This window comes from Microplitis mediator, chromosome 2 (assembly GCF_029852145.1).
Source record: "Microplitis mediator isolate UGA2020A chromosome 2, iyMicMedi2.1, whole genome shotgun sequence".
In the NCBI taxonomy this organism is placed as follows: domain Eukaryota; kingdom Metazoa; phylum Arthropoda; class Insecta; order Hymenoptera; family Braconidae; genus Microplitis; species Microplitis mediator.
The window spans coordinates 17,850,471-17,876,405 of NC_079970.1; the positions used below are offsets into that span (position 1 = coordinate 17,850,471).

Genomic DNA, 25,935 nt, shown 5'->3' on the forward strand with positions numbered 1-25,935 from the left:
TACATAAAAAATTTAATTTTCCAAATCAAAAATGTTGATTGGCTTGATTACACTGATATTGTGATAAAGTATATGGAAAAATGTTAAAAGTGACAAGTATGATGAAAATTTTACTCAAATTCTTTTGTAATATTTTGATTTTTTTTATATACAGATTTTATAAAGAATATAAGATAGTTAGAATTACATATAAATACCATATTAGAAAAATATATATTTTCATAATAATGTATATTTTTGTAAGGTAATTTATTAAAGGTATATCTTAAATAAATTGAAAACACAAAGATAGAGCAAAATACTGCGATATTATTCAATTAATTTTGTTTTGATTTGAAAGTATAATTTTATTTATAATTTTCTTATAAATTTAGTGGAAAAAATGTAGGTCATGATATTCGTAAATATAGGTCATCAGACGAACCAGGGTCTAACGGGGTTTTGATTAAAACCCTTTCTCGACCTAACTCGCCTGGAAACGAACATGAGTAGGGCCAAAAGGGAGTTTAAATTTAAAATCTTTCTCAACCTAACTCGTCTGAAGACGAACGTATGTCGGCGCTACTGGACTGAAATAGGGTTTAATCTCAATGGAGTTCTCTATCTTCTAAAACCCATTTCACCCTGACGTTCAGACTAAAAACTATACTAGGTTGAAACAGAGTTTAAGTTAAAAAAAATTCCGAATAGCTTTCAAAATATTGATGGATTATTAGGAAAAACGGCATTAAAATATAAATTTTTTTTCCAAAAACCGAGAAAATCTTAATTTTAGTATAAAAAATTATAAAATTGTAATAGGATTTATATTAAATAAATTTTTATCAAAATTACAGGATGGTGGTTTAAATAGAAGCTTCTGGTCGATAATTTCTTGTGATAATTTTATAATATATTTTCGTTGTTGAACATGTTCTACAATTCAATGGACTAGTGAAAATATTCTACCAACAATAGTCGGTGGAATATTGGGGTCGGTTTTTTTTCCAACCAGAAATTATTTGAAAAATCATAAATGTGTCGGTTAATTTAAAAATTTTGAATATAAAAAAAAATGTAATTAGACGTAAAAAGAATAAAACATTGGAGAATCTAGATCTAGTTTAAAAATAGTCATCAATAGGTACTTTCATTAACTTAATAAACAAACAACTGCTATAGAATAAAGTAGTAGTAATTTATAAAAAAATATTAAGCTTGAACAATAAATTGTTTAAAGATAAAAAAAATTAAATTCTTATTAATTAACAAAAATTTAATTTGATAAGTACCTTAGTTTTTCAATGTCACTAAAAGCTACTACGAAATTATTTTGATGTCATTTTCATAATTTATTTAATTAATAGAATTATATAAAGTAATTTCAAGTCCCATATGAATATATATTTGTATACAGAACTAGACTATAATATTTATCAATTTTTATTAAAATGTTAAGTCTAGTGTTATGTTTACTTTGGTGTTTGTTGTTTTAGTAGTCATATATGATACTATCTATCGTTATTTGTCATCGTCATCGATCAAAATCAACCCTCCAAAGAGGCGCTTTACTTATATATGTACGGCTGATATGCCACAAGATTTAGGGTGATAACAATAACTTACTTCAGTTATAATGATCGTTATTTCGTTATAATTCATCGAGTAATCAATAAAATTCTGAATGAAAATTTAACAATTGAATAATTCCTCTAAAGTTTAAATTATTGGACATTAGTAATAAAAGGCAGAGAAATTGTCTAACAGTTGACGTCAATTGGCCAGCGAAAAATTCATGAATGTACATCTTTTTAATTTAATAGCGGTTCCCGCGCTAACTTGAATCTACACAAAAAATTATTTTATAAAAAATTGACCGTAAAATTTTCTACTTTCAATTTGCATCTAAATAAAAGTGAAGAGAAATTTTTTATGAATATTTTTGAATACACAAATCAGACGTTATGTCGAGTGATAAGGTAGACCTTGAGGTACCGTTTTTGGCCACTTTAGGACCAGTTTTGGACCCTTGAAAAATTTAAATAAAGTAATTCATAGAAGACGCAATGATATAATTAATTTTTAAAATGTGTTCAAAGATACTTTTATTACACCATTAAAATGGAAATTTTATTTTCTACTCTTTCATTGATTAAAATAAAGTATTAAATGTCCAAAAGTGAAGCAGTGGCCACAAATGGTACTTCTATCCTATACCACTTACATTGTACTGACAATTACAAGTGCCTGTACGTTTAATGTTGTTCAGGCAATGATTTTATGAAAGATCGACCGAAAAATTGTTGACGTCCCGGGTCAATTTATCGTGATTTGACTGATGAATATAAAAATGGTGGTCATTTCGCATCATTATTGTACACGGATATTTTTCTAATAAAATATATAATTTTTTAAGTTTTCATCTTAATTAACAATAGTTTTGTAACTTTAATGAAATATTGTTATTATGATTATTATTATTTGTGTTTTATAGATCTTAAAACACTTATACTTACATCCACATCTTCCGATCTGATTTAAGTAATAGTTACAAATTGATCTCAAGTTAGGAGACGCCATATCTTTCAACGGTATTATTATTCATAAATTAAATATAGTTCAAATTGCAATTGAATATATTTCTAAAAAACTTATGATGTTGTTCAAAACCATTGGAGTTGATCATATTTTTTTTTAAATTAAAATCAATTAACTTTAAACTCAGAAATTTTCATATTAAATTACAATTTTTTCGAATAAAATATTACACTCAGACTAATTATTTTAATTTTACCATTTATCGGTTTCAATTTAATGGTGAATATAATTGAGATTTACACTATTTCATTACAGTTAGCATATATAATAGCAGAAAAAATTAAATTCAATGAAATTCTATTGAATAAATAATAATTTAATTAAAATTTCCATCCCTCTATGTAAATTATTGTTAAGAATAAAGCATATATATTTACATCAATGGTCCTATAGTATCTACACGTTAAATCTCTCTCCATAACTTAATTGTCGTTTCTCATTGTGGTATGTACTCTAATTTACATAGTACATATACGCAACCATCGATATACACCACTGGTTTATTTCCCTTAATTCTCATACATTTTCATCAATTATTCAGACCACTGAGCCATTTATTAATTTTTTTTTCTACTTCTCTTTAACATTTATTTATTAATTATATTATTCATATTTAATGGACGATTTTATTAGTTAATGCTCTTTATTCAAAAAATTTTGAGCGTGAAAAAGAGTTTAATTATCTTATTCAAATAAAAATATATATACACAGTAAAAAATATGTTACTTTAAAAGTGTTACTTAGTGTAAGAATTCAAATTATCGACGTTTATTAAGGTTTACTGTAAAATTAACACACAATTAATGTTAAAAAGTCAATCGATAGTCAAGGAAGAATTAGTAGAAAAATGTTACTTGAACTTGAAATTTTTTATTATCAATATATTAAATTTACCATTTACTCACAGATGGTATGTTTATTATACTAATAAAAAAGATTTATTTATAATATTGCACTAGTTCATGTAACATTAGAGTTTATTACACACCAAGGAAGGAAAGTAGGACATTCCAACCCGCGTATATAATTGCCTAGCCAAGCCAAAGCAAGGATGGCAAACATGCGCATTGAGACGTCCTACTTTCCTAAGTGGTGTGTATACAATTTTTCGGCAGATCTGTACCTGAAAGTTTGAATTTTACTTCCATTTGTAGGAAGAATGGCGCACGCGTTAATTCTTATCATTCGTTTTCTCATTACAGAAAAAAACGAATTTTTTCCCACAAACAGAGGCGCGAATTTAAACTTTCAGGTGCAGATCTGGTGAAGAATCGTATACACACCATGGAGGAAAGCAGGACGTCGTCTCCGGCTCGGGTAGGCAATTGAACGTGCGGATTGGAATGCCCTACTTTCCTCCCTTGGTGCGTAATATACTAATTTTCGCTAAATAAAAATGCGTTTTTGTTTTTCGAAAGAAATTAATTGATTTATTGTTCATAACTGGTATGGAATATTTCGTGATTTTTTTTAATCTTGACGAATGACAATATTGTTTATCATAAAAAAATAGTTCTATATTAAATAATAATTGTTGTCACTATTGATAACCTCAAAATATTGTATACATTTTATTTACTGAATATCCATGGTAATAAAATAAAATGTAATAGTAAACATTTTTATTGTGTTCCCATTGACATTTAAAAAGTGTTGAATTAACTTCTCGTATTACCCGAATTTTGTGGTGAAATATTGACAAAAATTTTCTATGTTAAAAAATAACACAAATATTGTGTGGACCGTTTTTAACACACAGATTGTGTTGATTTTAACACAATATTTTTTACTGCGCATTTTTTATAATAACGAAGACATATGTGTAGACAAATAAAATTTAAGATAAATTATGGTCGTAAAAACCCTTGAATTTTTTGATGAGATCATCATATTTCTCCAAGGATTCGTTATGTCTTTTAAATTGTGGCCTTATGCACGCCTGATGTTACCTATTTTTTTATTATGAATAAGAATCATAATAAAATTTTACCACCTGACTTGATTATAACATAATATTTTTTATAAAAAATAATAATATCGGTATAAAAAAAATTAAATTTGTATAAAAAAAAAAATTAATTTTTTATCTTTTTAAAAAAATTGAATTTCAAATAAATTTTTGCATGAAAGCTTTCAAGGTAATGCATGATTGACATGAGCTGAAGGCGAAAAAAGAATTATTCTAAAAAATTGAACAATCTCGGTCAGGTTAATGAAAAGTGGTTCGATAAAAAAAAATCTCATCAATATAAGAATATTTATAATACAGTGAAAATAAAAATAAAATTTATGAAATATTTGAAAACGATTAATTTCACACTCGGTAAACAAAAACTGTCATTTTTGCTAATGGCTGACGATATATGATAAAAAAAGCAGATAAATGAAATAGTTTATTTAGAATAAAAATAAATGAATAAATAGGAAGTGTAGAATGAAAAAATAGCCGTATGAGGTAAAATGGAAAATAAAATAAAAATAATCTCGACAGAAGCGAGAGCGTGAAATATATATATGTGAAATAGTTATGTATATAGCTACTAGAGACTAGCGGCGGTTAACCAAATGTCTGTACAAGCTGTTGATTTTCCCAGTTGGCATTTCCAAATTCTCTTGTACCCTTATCAATTTTCTCGACAGTAAAAAAAATATTTATTCTTTCTAAAATTTATTATAACTTTTTTTTGTTTTATAATAACTTAGAACGAATAAATGCACTCGATTAACTTTATAGAAAAAACTTAATTTATTGTTGTATCGAAAAAAATTAAAATTAAATATATCAATAAATAGCCTATTGAATTTCAATTTAAGCTTAAAAATATTGAGTTTACTTTGATAACGTAATTGAATTGATAACAAAGCACGTAGATGTAAAAGAGATAATTTCTTTTAAAAGACACTGAAGGTCTGAGAGTGATGAAATTGATAGCGTCTATTTATTGTCTTCCGTAAGACAAAAGTAGTTGCACAATTAAGTACTACACATGTATGATAATAAATTTTCGATAATTTCTTTGATGAAAGAGTCAATTTAAGAACAAAAAATTTTTTTTGTTCTTTACTAGTACATTCATAGACAATAGCCTGAGTACAAATACTATATACTTTTTGTATGAAAAAAAAAAATCAACTCTATTTTGAAAATTTATCGAATTCAGGATAAATAGAAAGAAATGAAATGGCTTGAAAAATATTATTTTATTCATGAAACGATACGTACTTTAACACGATACCTGTACACTTAGGAAGGGAAGTAGGACATTCCAACACAACCTGTGCAATTATCTTTCTGATCCACAGGTAAGTGTCGCAAACACGTGAATAGAGATTTTCTACCAGGTTCCGGAAGAGTGCGTACTATTTTTCACTACCCCGCACGGAATAGTATATTACACACAAGGGAGAAAAGCAGGACATTACGGCTACGTATACAACCCTCGTATATAATTGCCTACTCGAGATGAAGGCGAGGGTGGCAAACACGCGGTTTGGGACGTCCTACTTTCCTTTCTAGGTGTGTAATATACTGTTTGCTATCATCACGATAGAGTCTCTTAACTATCACGAAACTCGCTTTGCTATTTAGAGGTTAGTTAAGTTTAAGTGGAGGATGGGTAGCTACGGTATTATACACGAAAAAAATTTACAGTACTAGTTCAGTAAACCTGGAACCAACTAGTGCCAATGGGACTTTTTACTGTGCTTTTCATAAAATATAACGCATCAAAGCATACTAAAGAGATGTATTTTTGTAGTAAGTACCGTAAAAAGTCTCACTGGCGCTAGTTGTTCCAACTTTATAACTGGCATTGTAATTTTTATATAAATTTTACCCCTAAATTTTATACAGAAATTCTCTCTATGTACAGATTGCGATTATAACTATTCAAATCGCTCTCTTAACCCGTCAGCACTCCTGTTATGAGCATTTTGCTCACAGGACGCTATTCGAATTATAGGATGTCGCTCTAGTGCAAACGAGACACTAAAAAACACGGGAGTGCTGAAGGGTTAGTGAAACCCATGCAGTGATACTTTTTGTATGCTTCCAATCATAAGAATTTTTTTTTCATGTAGGTGGATAATTTTGATTTTTGAGCTGTACAGAGAAAAAAAAGTAGCACTTTAATGTTTTACGAAGGAAAACAAATGGAATGAAGACGCATATGAAAGTCAATCTTCCTTCAAACAATGACAAAGATTCAAACTTTGCTAATAAGTATTCAACTTAGGGATGCTGGCAGGAAGTCGTTACTTGCCTGTAGGTTTTTACATACACATACACGGGTGGAAATTGCCTCCTTTCTTTTCTAAGTGTGTAATATACTATTCAGACCAATGTGATTTATCGAACTAAAAATCATTAAATTCTTTTCGAAGAGAGAAAATGGTTCGATTCTACTGTCTACAGTAATTTCTGACTTTATTTCAACTGTGTTCGAATCGCAATTGATTATCGTAAACGTAACAGAATAATCATGTCTTTGTGACCAACCAAATTGATAGTTGAATTTTGTCCAAGTGATTGGTCTTAAGTTATTTTGTTTTGATTGGCATTAGACATAAAAACCCTTGCTTTCAACGCAAGTAATTATGAAAATATAGTGTGTAGTACTATTGGCTAAAAACTCCAATGAATTTCGATTCGAGTATGAGGACACCTTTTGGTCGAAATTAATTGGTTTTAATCAGAGTTTTTCACAATTAGGGACAAGATAAAATATGATTTCAGACTTCGTGTGATGGCAGACTTGACCATTGCTGCCCTGTCATGACAAAACGACGTATCTCAAAAATTATAGTTTCGAGAAAATAGCGTTTAAAGTTTTAACAGAATTTGAGTACAATTTAAAAGAAAAATTAATTTCTGTTATGACAAAACGTTGTAACTCGAGACACGTTTTTTGTATCGTAACAAACTAATGCTTATTTTGATGAATAGATGAAATTGTTATGACAAAACGCTGTAATTTCCAATGCAAAAAATATACGTTTTTTTTTTTCATTTCTTTTATACGTACATTTGATCAATATTATTGGCATAATTAATTAAATTAGTAAAATGTTGATGATACCCTATTATTAAGTGACACTAAATAAACCTTAGCTTTGTAACGACAAAACAGCGTATCTCGAGATACGTCGTTTTGTCATAACAGGGCAGATTGGCTCACGCAATTCGTTTCACCAATGTCTGAAATCGTCTTATTTCATCACTTCCCATGCAAGATACTATCGAATTGATTAAAATTTTAGTATTGAAATCTTCGATATGCTTATGTATTTAGTTAATCAAATGATATTATAATTATAAAAATACATATAATAGTTTTTCATAATTTAATAAAATACTTAATTGACTGAAACATTTTCTTTTTTAGTTTCAATAATTTTTTTCCAGTATATAAAAAATATTAATATATTAAATGAATTTATGTTTTACGTCATTAAAAAGAAATATGATCCAAAAAAGCATCTTTACCCTACAGCTAATTTGATATGTAAAAATACTGACATAAAGAAATGTAAAATGGCTTACATCCAAGTCACGTTTTGTTAGTGACAAACTGTTAAAACACAAGAAAATTGTTAAGTTAGGATTTCATGTTTCATATTCCATCTTATTTGATGACAGCTTGACATCAAAGAAGTATTCTGATGATTTATAACGTACCAACTAACCAACCGAGGTATTCATTTTCTCAAAGCATACGTTGTTCCTCTATATGCTTTTCCTTATACATGTCCTCTATGTGTTTTTCGTTATATATGTCCATGCATACATTTTCCTCAAGATTTACATATACTCAAGACTTATACGCAATGAATTTATGAACTCCAGCGTATCTTCAATTCTATTACACCTTCATATATTTGAAATTAAGATAGATTTATTTTCTTGACTTTTTATTTTATTTATTTAAAAAAATTTTAGTCAATATTTACCATAAATTTTAAATTTACTGCAGTAGTATACTACACGATACAGAAGGAAAGTAGCATTCTAACCCGCATGCGTAATTGCCGAACCGAGCCGAAGGTGATTGGTGTGGTCTATTCTGTGGTGTGTATAGTATTTTTCACCATACCTGCCACGAATTTTTAAATTCCTGCCCTGTTTAGAGGGAAGAAAGTTGTTTTTTTCTTTTATGAGAAAATAAATGATAAAAATCGCATGCGCCATTCTTCTCATAAACAAAAGCAAAAATTTTAAGTGCAGATCTGGTTAAAAATAGTATACACACCAATGGGAAGATAACACATCCCAATCTGCATGTTTGCCACCCTTGCCTTTAACTCAGTTAGCAATTACACACGCGAGTTGGAATGTTCTACTTTCCTCCCGTGGTGTGTAATATATTATTGCTTCTGTTTGTGGGAAGAATAGCGCATGCGTTAGTTTTCATCATTTGGTTTCTCATGTAAGAAAAGAACGACTTTCTTCCCTCTTCACACGACAGGAATTTAAACTTTCAATACAGGTAAGGTGAAATAGTATATTGTGTGACAAGGGATGAAACAAGACGATTTCAGACTAGGGTGAGGTTCGCCCTGCTCTGACATCACCTGCAGTCTGAAATCGTGTTTTATCCTGAGTCACACACTATATTTTTCATGATTACCTGCATCGGAACTTTAAGATTCAGTGGCAGCAGCCAGTAAGAAACAATTTAATTTCAAGCCGATGATGCGGAGAACTGTTAGAGAATGAGAAATATGTGATTTATAGTCACTTATTAAATAGTAAATAAGACAAAAATATTATTTCCACTAATTTTTTAGTAATTTTATTTGGTTAATTAAAACTGTCACTTAAAAAATAAAATGAGTAAATTGAAGTGACGAGTAAACAAATGAGAGTAATAAGGCTGCAAATGAACATTAAATATAACTGACACCGGGCAGAAACAATTGTGTTTTCTCACCTCCGGGCGGAAAGCGTCAACTTTCGTCCCGCTATACAAAACGAAGTTGCCGCTTTCCGTCTCCGTCGAGGAGAAAAATAGTATACACTCCTCGGGAAGTAAATAAGAAAGTCTCAGTTCACATGTTTGTTGATTACATGTGATCTGAGACATTTCTTACTTTACTTCCCTAGGTGTGTAATATACTATTCTTCCCTTGGGAAGAAACACAATTGTTTCTGCCCGCTGTATGAAGGTATTTTTGCATTACGAATTCGCTAGCAGTTGTTTGCAACATCGGCTTGAAATTAGCTTGTTTCGACGGGCTGTAGAGACACTGAAACTTCAAGTTTCGATGCTGGTATCATGAAAATAATATTTTAAAAATAAAATAATATAAGCTCATGAATAATAAAAAGTATCGTCATATATAATATGCATAAAATAAATTAAAGCAATCAAATTATGTACCTTAAATCTCACTAAAATATACACGTACGGTTAAGCTGCATTTTATAGTTGATCATTCAGTAATTTCTGTACCTTGCAGAAATATGAATATGTATCTAAAGCTCTTGAAAATTAATAACACCTCGATTTAGAATCTCTCTTGCTTATATTAAATGAAAGGATTTGGTACGTAGTCAAGTACTTAAATGAAGGTAAAAAAAACCAACTCATCTATGTATTACATATTCTATGCTTAAAATATATGTAAATTTAATGCTTAAAAAAAAACACAATTTTAATAAATCAATACTAATTTAACTTTGATTTTTTTTTTTCCGTAAATATTTATTAGCTTTATTTTTGATGCTAAAAAATAAAAAAGAATCTTAAATTAATCGGTAGTATAAGTTGAGAAGAAAAGATCTATGAAAAAAAAAAAAAAAAAAGTTTGGAAAATCCAAATGAGCATGCCTTAAGCGGTCGTGTCATACACGAATTATTTAGATTAAATGTTTACGTTACGATTTGTTAATTTTTTCATAAACACTCCTATTTTTTTCTTTTTTTTTTTGCTTACATTTTAGGAACTATTAAACTAATTTATTATTATAGAAAATTATTATAGAAAATATTAAAAAATTCCCGCGGATAGAATGGAAATCTTTGCTAACGCCATCTCGCACGCTCCGATAGAAGAAGCAGGTCTTCACTAACTCTGTTTATATATTTTTTTTATATATGGCAGCCTGAGATATAAATTTTTAAGCTTCGACAGTGCACATTTTATTATTTTATAATTAAACGAATAATAATAGAGTTGTGGATTTTTAATCAGTTTGTCACAATGAATTTACGGATATATTGAAATAAAATTTGAAAGAATTCGTTTTGTTTTTCGAAAGTTCTGGTGATTACAAGAAGAGTGTTACATGTATTTTACAGGATTTTTTTCTAAAAAATTCATTTTTTATCTAAATTGTGGGTTGGATCAGCTGTTTATTGTTTAGAAAAATGACCATTGATGTTCTCTTTAATTGTGGTATGAAGGCTGACCTACTTTTATCACTATATTATTATTTATTTAAAAAAAACTCTGACGGAACCCAGTTTTTAATTTTTAGGCGAGAGTAGAGCATACCTACGCTCGCGCTTAAGGCATGCAAAAATGATTTTACGCACGACTTTTCAGTTGAAATTGTATTATAAAACTCATTTTACAATTAGAAATAAAGTGAGCGATAATCAGATATACAATTCAACATTTCTTACTAAGTTCATTTTATTTAACTTGTCTAAGTGTTAAGTTTTAAAGTGAGATGATAAATATGTACTATTTAATTTTTTATAAATTATTAATGAACAAGTAATTTACTGAAGTTTATTAGTGTTTATAAAGTTTTATAAATAAATTATTCAACAAAATAGTTCATCAACGGACAAGCGTTTTAAGTTTTAATTGTTTTCTTAAACTTTTTTCCCGTGTTTTCGTTATTGAAAAAAATATTATTCTGAAATATGATTTTTTAATCTTTCAGGTGTCGATTAAAAAGAGTTTTTGGGTACTAAGAATTACCTAAATAAAAGTGGTTTTGTTTAAAGAATAAAGTACTTGTTTAAGAATTTTTTCGCGTGTGAAATTCGAATTTCAAATAGAGTTTAAAATTTGAAATTGGACTGAAAGACGTGCAAAATTTTAAATAAGTATACAATTTTATACTATTTTGAGTGGAAAAAGATATTTTTCACAAGAGAAGTATTTTTGTTTCAAGAATTTAGTATTATTCAAATAATATTCTCTACACGGAGAGAAATTTACAGTCATAAGTACAATATATTATAGGAATGGTTCCCTTATCATATGATAACAGGTTTTTTTGAAATAACGATTAGGAATGGCACCCATACTAATTACCCGAGTCGAAATCTAAGGCATAATCAGAGCCTAAATGAGCATTGAACTAAATTAGACTTTTTAGGACATAATAATTGTAAAAGCTTGAAACGAACCAACTTAGACTCACAAAGGCATGAATTAGACCTACAAAGACATATATCGTGAAAGAATGAACTCAGAATTTTTTAAATTAACCCTCTGTTAGTCTCAGGCTGCCTGTGGGTCCTAATCCACCTTTGGGTATTATTAGTCCACTGGAGAGATGACTGGATCACTTGCATCAATTCTCCAGTAGTCCTCAAATTTAACAATTTAAATTTTTTATAGCATTCTTTGGAAGTCGTTCCTTCTGTTAAGTCTAGTTACGTATGTAGGTCTAATTCATGCCTCCATAAATCTAAGTTGATTCATTTCAAGCTTTGACAATTATAATGTCCTAAAAAGTCGAATGTAGGTTTTCAATGCTCATTTAGGTTTTAAGTATGCCTTAAATTGCGACTCAGGTATGTAAAAATTAGTTATTTGTTAACTTTCGTCTCACGAGAAATTAATTTTTCAAATAAAATATCCAATATATTGAAATAATTATTTATATTCTATAAATTATTGTGTTTTTCAAAAATATTTTATTGCTAGACATCGTGAGCTATGACTTAATTTTCAATCATTTTTTTAATGAGCCTCAAGTTTTATAGACTGATGCAGAAATTCACATAAAAGTGTTTTTTTTTTTTTTTTATTAATAGTCAACTTTCAAAATAATTTTTCCAGTTTTCAATAGATGAACAAACACTTAAGAAAGAAAATTTTTCTTGTATTAAAAATTTTAAATTGGTCACATTACTCAAGCTGATCAGTTTTCCCAACCTTAGCTACAAATTATAACTAAGCACTTTTAAAAGAAAAAACAAAATTATCACAAAAATGCAATTTCATTTTGCTTGAGTCCCACCTATATTATATTTATGATATTCAATATTATTATATTTAATGAACAATGTGATTGACTTCTTTGGAATAAACTAGCTTTAAAAATTAATTGATGAATATTGAAATACACAAAGCAAATACCGCCTCTGACAAATAACATTGAAACTAGAACACTGTTGGTGACAGCCTATCCAAAAAATATATATATATTTATATTTTATTAAACATTGAAATTTGAAATTACGCAGTTAATTCAAATTCAGGACATAAAAATACCTCTAATATTAAATTTTTTCCTCAAATTGATTTTAAAAATTTTGTACCTATAAATTTTTTATATTTGAATATTTATCAGAGATACGGGCTTCGATCATCAATCACTGGTCGCCGGTGACTAGTCAATGGTCACCTGTGACTATTTATATCGACTGGAGAAGATTTTTGCAACACTATATCAAGTTAAAACCATTGAGTCCAACAACTCAAGTAGAAGGAGAATCACTAACCTCAGACCTCAATGCAAAACTTTTTTCTTCTTCTCTACTCTACTTTCAAATTTATTCTATTGCGAACAAACTAAAAAAAGTTATCCATCTCTCATACGTACTTACTCATTCCATCTTCTTTTATTTTTTTTTCCTACTTACTCTACACTATCGGAAACTCTGACCTCAACTTTTCCGATATTCAGATTTTTTTTTTTTTTTATTGAATCCTTTTTTTCGATTTAAAAATATTCAACTCCTTTAAATCCATGAAAAAAAATTTAATTGAACGAATTAAATTCAAATAAATAAATTTTTACATGTTATTTATTTTTATTTTTAATTCAATAATAATTAACAATTATTTATTTTTATTATTAAAAAATATTTTATAAATTAAATTAAATTTATTTAACTTAAATTTTTTTGTTCAAAATGTAATAATAATAATAATATTTAAATTGAGTTGAATATCAGTGCAGTACACTTGAATGTTAATTATTTGCGAGAGTAAACTTTGTTTCTATTTTCCTGAAGTAAATAATATAAACGCTAATAAGTATTCATTTGAGATTGAAAAGTTGTCACAAACTACAATTAAATATTTCAATTATACGCCTACGCGCAGTATAATTATTTACGAGTTACTTTGTTGTTTCCTCGTAAACATATTAAAACAAATGATATTATATTTATAACTATTTGATACAAAAGAATTATTATAAACAATCAATAAAATACAAAAAAAAAAAAAAAAAAAAATTATTTCAAAATTTAGTTAAAAAAAAAAATTCAATCCGGTTTCATTTTTTTTTTTTTAAAGGAAAAAATATAAGAATGTATAGAAAAATTTTTCCATCATTTATTTTGAAATATTTTTTTTTTAATATATTTTTCTATCACATTTTCTAGTCAGCAGATTCAATGCAAAGCTTCATGTTCAACAAAAAATATTTTATTTATTATAAAAAATGAATCTAATACCGGACGCTTACGATTTTATTTATTTGGATTTGAAGAAATATTTTTTTTCATATTTTAAATATTAAATTCCAATGGACATCAAACCAAAGTTTTTAACAGAAAATCAAATTAAAAAATCATACTAAAAAAGAGAACTGTTAGTATTTCTTTTTTATTTTAAATCATGATTTTTTTTTGTTTGTTTATAAAAGTTAAATGAGACGTCGAGATTCTTTAGGAATCACTTTTTTTTTTTCTATTATTTAGTACTCAATTATCGTGAGCATACCCTCTCGATTTTCCTCATCAATGTAAGAAACTTGAAGAGCAAACTTCGGAAACTTTAATGACCACCCTTCAATTATCGTTAATTTCTACCCATCTATACGTCGATTTTCCACCACTCTCAACTTGCACAATTAAGACACGCATATAATTAAGTTAGCAATTTATTTACGTATTAAAATTTATGAAGCGACTAGTAATAAATTTTCACGTAAGAATTAACATACATTAGACTCAAATTAATCACTAAAAAATAGTGATGCGAAATGATCATTTATGTTGTCAGATCACGAGAAATTTACTGACAATTAACGTCAAAAATGATTTGGTCAATTTTTTATAAAATAATTTCCTGAACAACATTAAATGTACAAGCACTTGTAATTGTCAGTAAACTGCAAGTCGTATCACTCAACATATAACGACCAATTTGTGTATTCTCTTAAAATGAATCGGTGAAAAGTACTTCAATCAGTGAATAGTCACTGCATAAATAGTCCCAAGTATATCACTAATTCAATCAGTGATATACTTGGGACCGATTCGCAGAGAATATTCATTGATTTGCAGCACTTTTCACTAATTTATTTTAAGAGAGTATTCAAAAATATTCGTAAAGAATTTCTCTTCACTTCTATTTAGATGCAGAATGACGGTAAAAAAAATTTTCCGTCAATCATTTATAAAATAATTTTCTGGGAAGAATAGAGTTGGCGCGGGAGCCGTCATTAGTTTTAAAAAATGACTGTGGGTAAATTTTTCTCTGGTCAATTGTCCAGACAGTTGACCAGACAATTTCTCTATCTTCCATCACTAATTACTATAAATAAAATTTATTAATAAATAAAAAGAGTGGGGGGGGGGGCTTCAAGGTTATATAGCACGATAGGGAAAATTATTTTATATTTAGGGTCGACCGTATGCGTATATGTTTATCACTATTTTCATTTCTTTTATTTTTTAAAGAGTTTTCTTAAAATATATGTAAATAAATTGATGTTAAATATTTATGTCCAATAGTTCAATGTCTAAAATACTTAGTATTTAAAAAAAAAAGTTTAATAGCCGATTTTTGGTACCGGTCGAGTTTTGGAGCATTCTCGCGAAAATAGTTCAATTAAAAATCTCAAATATGATTGATTTTAAGAATCACCGAGTTTCCAAAGTTTTTTCAAAATTTCAAATTTTGGTTTATAAAAATTTGAAAACATCCTAAATAATTTCTTTAAGAAATTTTCTTTGAAAAATAATTATTTTTGTACGAAACATGATTTACACGAGATATTTTTCTCGGTTTATTTTTATCTGAAGTTGTATTCAAATGAGGCATGTTAACTAAAAATTTTTTTTTAATAATTCCACTATAAATTATAGTTATCGTTAATTGGATTGTTTTGTGAATTAGGCCGTATTAAAAATAATTATAACTAAAATATTAATTAATAGTACGATCTAAAGCCCTTAGGCGTATTGCCCGTGGATATGATGATTAATTACGTCGTAACAGTTTATTTTCATCGATTATAGTAACGATTCTATAGCATTAACTGAAATTGTTGATTGCACTGAAACGATTAACACAAAAAGTCAATCGGACGATAATTTATAAGTCAACAAAATATTTATATAAATATTTATAGATTCAAAATAAAAATGTAAATTATCCTTTTTTGTTGAGGTAAAACGTATAGTAGTAGAGTTATAATCTGGTTATATTATCATTGGTAAAATTACATATATAGAATTAATTTTTGATAATTAAAAATTTTATGTAATGAATGCACGATGAATACGCCGCTAACTGGCTAAAGTCAACCTCATAAAATTTTATGTTAAAATACAATTCTCTCTGATTGGTCAAAAGAGTGATTTAATATATATATATTATTCAAGACATGCCTGATTATCGCGCCTTATCATATCTGCAAAGCAAACTCTAAATGGCCGTTTACCGATCGATGGTTAATAATTTGTCAAAAATCACATGACTTCCTATGTTCCTCAATAGCGTTTGGTTATGGGGGTCATAAACTCACGAATTTGAATCCATAATTCCATTCTTTAAGTTTATTATCGACCGCTCTCAGAAACCAACTCTACTATTTTCACACAGAGTAAATAAGATCGACACTAAACATATTTAGAATGAGTAGTACATTCAACCTTAAAACTTTCATGTCTATGTCTATTATAAATATGTTGATTATTTTTTGTTAATTAATGAAACTTATTGTAAATTTACAGTATAAATTGATAAGTAAAATGAAAATAGAAAATGATATGTTAGTACCTTTAATAATCAACCAGTATTCTGTTGTGAATGCGCTAACTTATTATTTTATTGATTGTAAATTAATGCACTCTGAGAGGTTTATAAATACACGAAATAGACAGATAACTTTACCAAAAATTAATAAAACTTTCAGTATCAAAAATGCGTTTTATGCGGCAATAAAATATTTCAATCTACTTCCCAATAATCTAAAAGCTCTTGATTGTAAAAGAGGTTATTCAGCAAGAATTTTAGGAAGTGGATTAGATCTATTGAACTATAAATTAAGTTATTATATTACATTGCAAATGATTGTATAATAAGTCGTAGGAAAACTTTATACTTTGTACTTTGCATTAGCTAATGATTGTTTAATTTGATGTATATACTATTAAATATTGTATTTTTCTGGTTTCTATGCACAGGTGTCATGCACCACTATAGAATATATACCAGAAGTAAATAAATAAATAAAATAAAAAAATGAGTGGGGGGAGCAGTCAAGAACTAGTATCATATGTAACCTCAACTGACTTAGGGTTTACTTTGCTGTTATAATAATTCGCAAAACTCAGACATTTGTTGAATAAAGTATAGTGCATAGCACGTGGGCTGTTATTATTCGTCAAACACAATGTTCTTAACACTCATTTCCGGTGCACACTAAGCACTCGCTGGCGCTCGTGGGTGTGCACCTACGACTCTTGTTAAGAACATTGTGCTTCCCGTATAAAGACTCACTTATCCCACTCGCTATGCAATATACTAATACACATTTAGTGACAGCGAGTATGATACCGATTCTACATGATGTATAACATACTATTTTGTACTTAATGACAAAAGTAAATCACTAAAATTATAAATAAAGTTATCATATAAATTTTAATAAAAAATTATAAAAGCATATTTTAGTTTGGTATTCCAGGACAAATCTCGTCGAAATAATTGAATATAAAATTAAAATTTTCTTAATTTTTTTCAGAATATCAAGAGTAAATAAGTTTATAAAATAAAATTTTTAATTTAAAATTTATGGACCTTGGGTCAGCCTTGAGGGTATCACGAATGCTTCAGTGAGTCCAAGTTATCATGTCATTTTCAAGATTATAGATCATGCCTTGAGCTGAAGATTTATCTAATGATAGTATAACAAGCCTTAACACTTGTAGTAACAATCCACAAGGGCTTTGGAGGATATCGAAACTCTTCCATGACATGAGGGTTTTGTAGCTGAAGTAAAATGGAAGACGAGAAATAAAAATGATTTTTATATGTCGGATTAGATTACATGTTATGTCGGATGTAAAAAATATATCTTTTTATTTTTATTATAGCTACACTATAACAGTTTGTCTTATTGAGTTAGGATTTTTCATCTATCAAATTTATTTACTTTTTTTCTTAAATAAATTGGCAACTTTTTTTTTTCAATTTAAATTAAAAATTATCAATAGAAGAAAATGATTAATACCAAAATGAATAATTATTTTTAAAAAAGTAAGCTATAATTTTCGACTTGACAAAAATTATATTTGCTAAATTTTTTTAAAATGAAATTTTTTATCAACACTTAATTAAGATTCGTATGAAGTAGGGGTTTAAACTAATTACTTTATCAACCCCTCGTGCTTTTGGTAGCTGATTACGAACCACCCGAGAGGGTTTTAAACACACATCAAGATTAACTCCTGGATCAATCGAAGTGGTGAGAGTGGTTGCCTTTCAACATTAAATTCTGTTCTGGTCATATATTTCTCTCTCGATAGATTGCCACGAGCAGACCACAGCATTTGATAGTCTTCACGTTGTAACAACCTCATCTACTTGAGTCCGTTCAATTAATTTATGGGACGTGACATAAACAATTTAGTCCCAAACGGAGTTTTATAAATTAATCATTTTAATTTTATAATGATACAATATAATTGTGACAACTAATTATAATAATATTTCAAAACCCATTGACAAAGTCTATTAAATTACGTTGTGAAATTTAGACAGTTTGACAAGTGGCTACAATGTGTAGAAATTAAATTTAGAACAGCAAATATTTAAATTATTTCGCTCCAAAATTTTGTGGTATAATGAGTTGGCACGATGACTACAGTTTTGAATAATAATTCACCCTCGACTATTACTACATTTTTTATTTTTAATGTATCAATTGTTATGTACCTTCGTTCCAAAAAATTTATAATTTTTCAAATGATTGTTTGATATTCATTAATTTTATAAATAAAATAAAAAATGCCATTCGGAATCCGAAATGGTAGTAGATTTCTAATTCATTCTTTATTTTGAAGCTCTAAGATAAAATGAAAGTATGAATTAATTTTTTATTGATATTTTTGATGAATTTCGAGGTCGAAAACCGCCAAAGATAGAACAATGTAATTTTAACCGTAACACAGAAATCAATCATGTAACTTTAAACCTTTATCAAAATTTGAAAAATTATCCTAAAACATAAAGTAAAAAAAGAAAAATATAGCTTATTTTCTCAACTTTGATGTTCTTTATACGTAATAAAAGTGGAAGTTTCCGTTAGAAAGATATTAAAGAAAAAAACCATCGAAGTAACATTTATCATTAATTTGAAAACTTTAAATTGCCACTATTTCCCAAATACTCAACTGATCTTTTATTCATTTATTTATTTATTTTCAATCGTAAGGTTTGACCTTTTTCGATCATATACAAAATAATTATTACATGTCGTGAAAAGCTTAAATTTATAATTTGTAATCTATAATTTATAACTTATAACACATAGCCAGACTCATCTCAAAACTCAGACTCAATTCAAATCACTCCAACAGACTTTTAACAGATCCATACTCATAAATATTATTATCTATAGTTTTAAATTTTCAAATTTGATCAATCTCATTGCCTGAAGAATCAATGCACAAAATTTTATAATCATCCGTTGAAAACTTTCAAAGGTATATAATAATAAGTTAATAACATTTTTACCACAACTCAAGAGTCAATCATGTAACTTTGAACCCTTATTAAAATTGAAAAAATTATCGTGAGTCAAAATATCAAAAAAGGAAAACATAGTTTATTCTATTAGCTATTAAGTTTTTTTTTTTACATAGTAAGAATAGATGTCCGTTAAAAAGTTATTTACGAAAAAAAATCAAAAAATTAACATTTTTCGTTATTTTTAAAATTTCAAATGTCCCCATTTCTCAACTAGGTAATCGATTTTGCTCATTTCCGAACTTTACCGAGCTAATCATTCATAGAATAAGTGTGGCAAGTTTCATGAATATCCGACTCATGAAGATACCACTATTAAAAATTGTGGCCGCTATCGTTGCAACATGGCACGTCATATTACATATATACATACATACATATATAAACTTTTGAACCAATGGTATTTTCGGAACCTACTTAATGAATAACGATAGATTATGGCAAAATTCTTTGAAAATTATGCCATGAGGACAAATGCAAAAGATAGATTTCTACGAAATCTACTGTAAAGAAATATATATAGTTATATAACAAGATCATTTATGACGAATTTAATCCCAAATTTTTTATGGGAAATATTTTTTTTTAAATTGAGATTTATTAAGAGTAATCAATCAAAACATTGATTTAATATAAAACTATTGTATATAATTAAATGTATACGGTACAGCGATAAATATAGTGTAATTCTAACCGTTATTTGGTATTCATATAAACCCCGCTTGCGGTGTTAAAATAACAAAGTTAAATAATATATTAATTGCGTTATTCTGGAGCGTAATAATATTTCATTAATATCATAGACAACATTGTTGAAATTTATGATTTTAGTTACCTTTTACTATTAAAAAATAAAAAAATTTACCATTTTATAATTTTTATAAAAATTTTCGAATTTTTGACATAAAAGCTATGGGTAAAGATAAATATTTTTAACAATTTTATTATTTTACACATAGCTAAAATAGTGATTTTTTTTAACTTTTCATAAAAATTATTGCAATATTTTTTTACGAGCTTTGATATAATTTTTTTGTCACAAAAAAAAAAAATGAAGTAAATCAAATGAAAAAATTTGATCAAAATTCGATCTTTATGAAATAACTCAATTATTAAAAAAATGATATCTAATTACTTTAAGAGGGGCTTACACTTTTTTCTCTATTACAATCAAGTCCACGAACGGTACTATCTTTGTTACACTTGCGCAGTAAATGGTAACTTTGGCCGAGTTTTACTCTTAAACAAACAAATATTATCAAAAACTCAAAGCGCACTTCACTATAGTGATCTATAGATTAGACAGTAGTGCATCAATGTGCAGTTTGTAGTTTGTATTTAGAGATTTTGTTTTCGAAAAAAACTCAGCCGAAAATATCTGATAACCTCTGTTAAAATTAGTTAGGTCGTCAACTAAAAATAAAGTTTCGATAAGTTAGTAAAAAAAAAGTAAAGATTATAAATTGCAATTTACAATAACAATTAACACTTGACCCAAACTTTTAGCTCGTCTCATCAATCAATAAAATAGCATTTACAAACAGTTGAATCCGCAGTGAAATTCGAAAAAATTGTCGAAAAATAAAAAAAAATAAAAGATAAATGAATACATGCAATAATTACTGTCAGGACACGTGATAAAAAACTCAACGACACGGGACTCGTCGATTGAGGTCGTGCTAAATTGTAGTTTGCTTGATTCCGTATAGTCCGCATAGTTGTTGTATGACGATGACTCGTAGGTGAATTCGTTAAAGCTTTTATGTTTAGTCTATGTAGACTTGAATGAACTACCTCCGCGACAATCAATTTCAACAATGGACAATGCATCACACAAGAACTTGTATACTCTATTGCATGTAAATGCATTCAAAGTACTTTGACATTGCATTCATATAATTTTATATTGTATTACTAGTAAATGCTGTTTAATTCAAATTTTAACTAATTTAAAAAGATTTGAATAAACGATAAACAATCATTATTTAAATCAATAATAATTACGAATTTTTAACGAAAATGTTATTTTATAAATATATGATAAACTTCGCACATAATCCTATTCATTTCTCAGTACTTTATTTATTTTGTTGACTATAATATGTATCCTACTAAACTGAATGTCGATTAATTTGTCTAGTTAAACTTCTGAAACTCCTCCGTCCATTTCATCCCAAGTAAATACGATGAAATTTAGATACATGTTATTAATGCTTGGCGAACAAAGTTTGTTTAACCTTTCCTTAAGATAATATAACTTTATCTCAAAAAGTGTTTATACTAATGTTTGAATTATGATAATCAAGCTAATTGCTTAAAACTTTCCGCCATGAACTTTGAAAATTAAAAAAAAAAAACGTAAATCATCATGTTCCTGAAGATCGGAACTTTTTTCGCGCAACGAAAATGAAAAAATTTGTGAAATTCTACTGCTTAAGAGTGACTTGAGTGGTAATTAGGGGTGGTTACAATTTTCGGCTAACATACTAGTGCCTATGCGAAACATTTCAGAAATCTAGATTCAGTAGATTTTTTACTTCTTATTTTTTTTTATTTTCGTTCCGCAAAAAAAGTACCGATCTTCAGGTACATAAATCATTTCAATCGGATCGATTTTCAGAAATTATATTTTCAGTAGATATTCGTGCTTCTAGGTCATTACGGTCACGAACTATTGTTTTGAGGATGTTTAGGTCTACATGTATTAAGTACATGTACGGGATTGTATATGTACATATGACATCATTGGACGGATCAAATAATTTTAGGTGTATTGAAAAAAAAGTATTTTTCCTCCCGGAATTCAAAATACTATCGATTTTCAGCTTTCCTAAAGTAAACGTATTCTTACTGCAAGAAACCTGGTATGATTCCCACAGCAATACCGAGTTTTATTGTAAAACTTTATAGTATGTTACTATAGTAAATGCCGTGGTGTCTCCTGCGCTTACATACTTATCCTATAGCAATTTTTGTTTCCCGCGTTTTTACTTCATGTTATTATGAGATAGAATTAAGAGTGAAAGTGTCAACAAATGTTAAAACAAGGCGTGCAATATTCGTTTTCATAATTATTGAATTATTGATTAATATTTATTTATTTTTCGTCTCAATTGTTAATAATACATCTATTATAATAAAAAATGCTCCTTTTTACATAAATCCATGCATGTCAATAAAGTAAGGTTACGTTCATTTTATTTGAATTGTTGTATTATGCCTACAGCAATACCAAGTTTTGCTACAGTCAGTATACTTACTGCTGCGTGAAATAAACTTTGGTATTTTTACTACAAGAATACCAGTATTGCTACCAGAACAAAAAATTTACTGGGAGGAAAAATACTTTTTCTCACCTCCGGGCGGAAAGCGTCAACTTTCGTCCCGCTGTGCAAAACGAAGTTGCCGCTTCCCGCCTCCGTCGAGGAGAAATAGTATATTACACACCTAGGGAAGTAAAGTAAGAAATGTCTCAGATCGCATGTAATTGTTGGCCGAGGCGAAGCCGAGGTCAACAAACATGTGATCTGAGGCTTTCTTATTTACTTCCCGAGGAGTGTATACTATTTTTCTCCTCGACGGAGGCGGAAAGCGGCAACTTCGTTTTGCACAGCGGGACGAAAGTTGACGCTTTCCGCCCGGAGGTGAGAAAAATAGTATACACTCCTCGGGAAGTAAATAAGAAAGCCTCAGATCACATGTTTGTTGACCTCGGCTTCGCCTCGGCCAACAATTACATGTGATCTGAGACATTTCTTACTTTACTTCCCTAGGTGTGTAATATACTATTTTTCTCAGTGTAACAAATTATGGTATGGGTTAGTTCCAGAATGAGCCGATAGGTTGCACTGTGTCACAAGAGAATGAGTGAGGATCGTAGCTTGCTGCATTTGAGCGCCAAAATCCTCACTCCCCTATCTAAAAATTCCCATAGAATCTACTCAACTGCGACAAAAACCGCATAGAAACCAATACAGTCTATACGGTTTTTGTCGCAGTTGAGTGGATTCTATGGGAATTTTTGAATAGGGTCGTGCTCTTGTGACACCGCGCAACCTGTCGGCTTGTTCGGGAACTAACCCGTACAATAATTTGTCAATTACCATACTAATATCATAAGTAGCTATTATTCATTTATTTTACTAAGCATTATACTTTTAGAAAAAATAAATCGATGTTACATCTTTCAGCAATTGAAACAATTAATGGCAATCAAATCTTATTCAAATTCAAATTAATTAAAAATTGACTTCCCGATTAAATAATACTTTTGCAAGAAATAAAACTTCTTCATTTTTTTTTTTCACCGGAAATTTCAACTTCCTGCTGTAGAAATTAAAAGTTTTAAAAAAATTAAATTATTGGTTCGGATTCGACTTTCCGACTATGACTATTCAACAAATATCAATATTTCAAGATCCTAGAAATCGTTATTGACCATTTTTAAATGAATGTCCGGCTAAGCTAATTTTCATTGTAAAATATCTTTGGAACAAATCAATCGATTCAAACGCTTGCGGTAACCAAAAGTGTCGAATAAAAATGTCAGTTGAGAAGTTTTTACATTATTTTGATCATAAAAATTAAAGCATTTGTTTATTTATATTCACGTCATATAATTTATAGACAACTGAAACTGTTTGTCTAAAAATTTAATCAGATCTAAGTCTTAATAGCCGCAAAGTAATTCAAACCTACCCCCCCTGTTTAGAAAATCTCATAGAATTCAATAGATTCTCATAAATTCCTATAGAGATTTTATAAGAATGAATGAGTTCTATGCGAAGTGCTATAGTTAAGTATAAGACCTTATACATACAGCTATAAGAATCTATCGGATTTTTTAAGCAGGGCCATCAATTCCAGAGATATCACTACATAAATTACGGTTTTCGTTTAAAAATATATTCGAATTGAATCGAACGATTTGAATGTACTTTGTCACACAATTGAAAATCACGATTTCGTTGAATCATAAAATTTTTCAAATTAATAAATTTAAAATAGTGTTTTTTTCAGCTCAAAAAGAGTGGCAAATTTGATGATAGACCCGCAAGGTCGACCATTTTCTGTAATATTTTTTTTTCGTATTTTTTCAATGCAGTTTATATTGAGTTTAAAAATAATAAAATTTCTAACAAATGGAATACAAAAAAAAAATACTATTCGTGAACCTTCATCATGTTTTTATTATATACATTAAACATCATATCTCTTTGTTACATTTATTTTTCGTTCTCTTTAATTATATTTTCAGTTCTTCAACCGTTTTTAACATTAGCCATTATTTATTTATATTTAAACATTCCCCCATTTATTTATTTAACGTGAGTTTTTTTTTCATATTCATTCTTTCAAAGGAAGCATTGAAGTCATATTATTAAAAATATATATATGCCTAGAACCGCACATTATAAAATGTACATTCATTTTTATTTTAATAATGTATAAACACAAAGATATTAACTTATTTTCTACAAAAATAAATATCCCATTTTCAATGGCTATCAAGAACTTTTACAATGTAGAAGTGATTCAAGACAACCTGTCGGTAACTGGATATCTTAATTGAATCTCTATAAGAGAAGCGCAATTAACGAGCCTGACGTGTAATTGAAAATTACTTGAGAAAACGTTCTCCTATTTTTCATCATGATCCCACGCTTTTTATTTTATTCTACTTCCATTAATAAAATGTCAGAATTGTAAAACACAGATTGACAATATTACATAGCAATCTATCGATTTAATTTCATACTTAGTATCACGTGTTCTTGTTATTATTTTTTTTACGTCAATACTGACAAATTATTAATTAAGTTTCAATCATAAACCAGAAGATTTTATATTTCTCATAAGAAATTATTTCAAATATGTTTTTTATAGTTTACCAAGTGGCACAAAATTATTTTTTTTCATTTTGGCAATTAAAGACAATGATCAGTGATAAAAGAAACACTCACCCAGTTCATTAAAAAAAGTCTTGCCTCTATAAATATGAATAAAAAAAAAAATAGCTAAAGGAAGTCCAAAAAAGTCAGAAAGCTCGCGATTCGCAATATAGTTAACAGTAAATTTAAAGCTCGAGTAAGTAAGATAGCAAATAGGTGAGTTGTTATAACTTTTTATTGGAGAACCGTACTACGATGCGGCTTGAACCTTACTGAATCTAAACTACT

The 25,935-nt window shown here is 28.3% G+C and overlaps 1 protein-coding gene across 1 annotated transcript in view; it reads right to left on the reverse strand.

Annotated features, from left to right (window-relative positions):
* LOC130678446 (uncharacterized) overlaps window positions 1–25,935 on the reverse strand; it is an 85,640-nt gene extending 59,705 nt beyond the window's left edge. The window contains exon 1 of the mRNA XM_057485642.1: window positions 25,720–25,935. The gene's annotated coding sequence lies outside the window, so the exon portion shown is untranslated. The remainder of the gene's footprint in view (window positions 1–25,719) is intronic.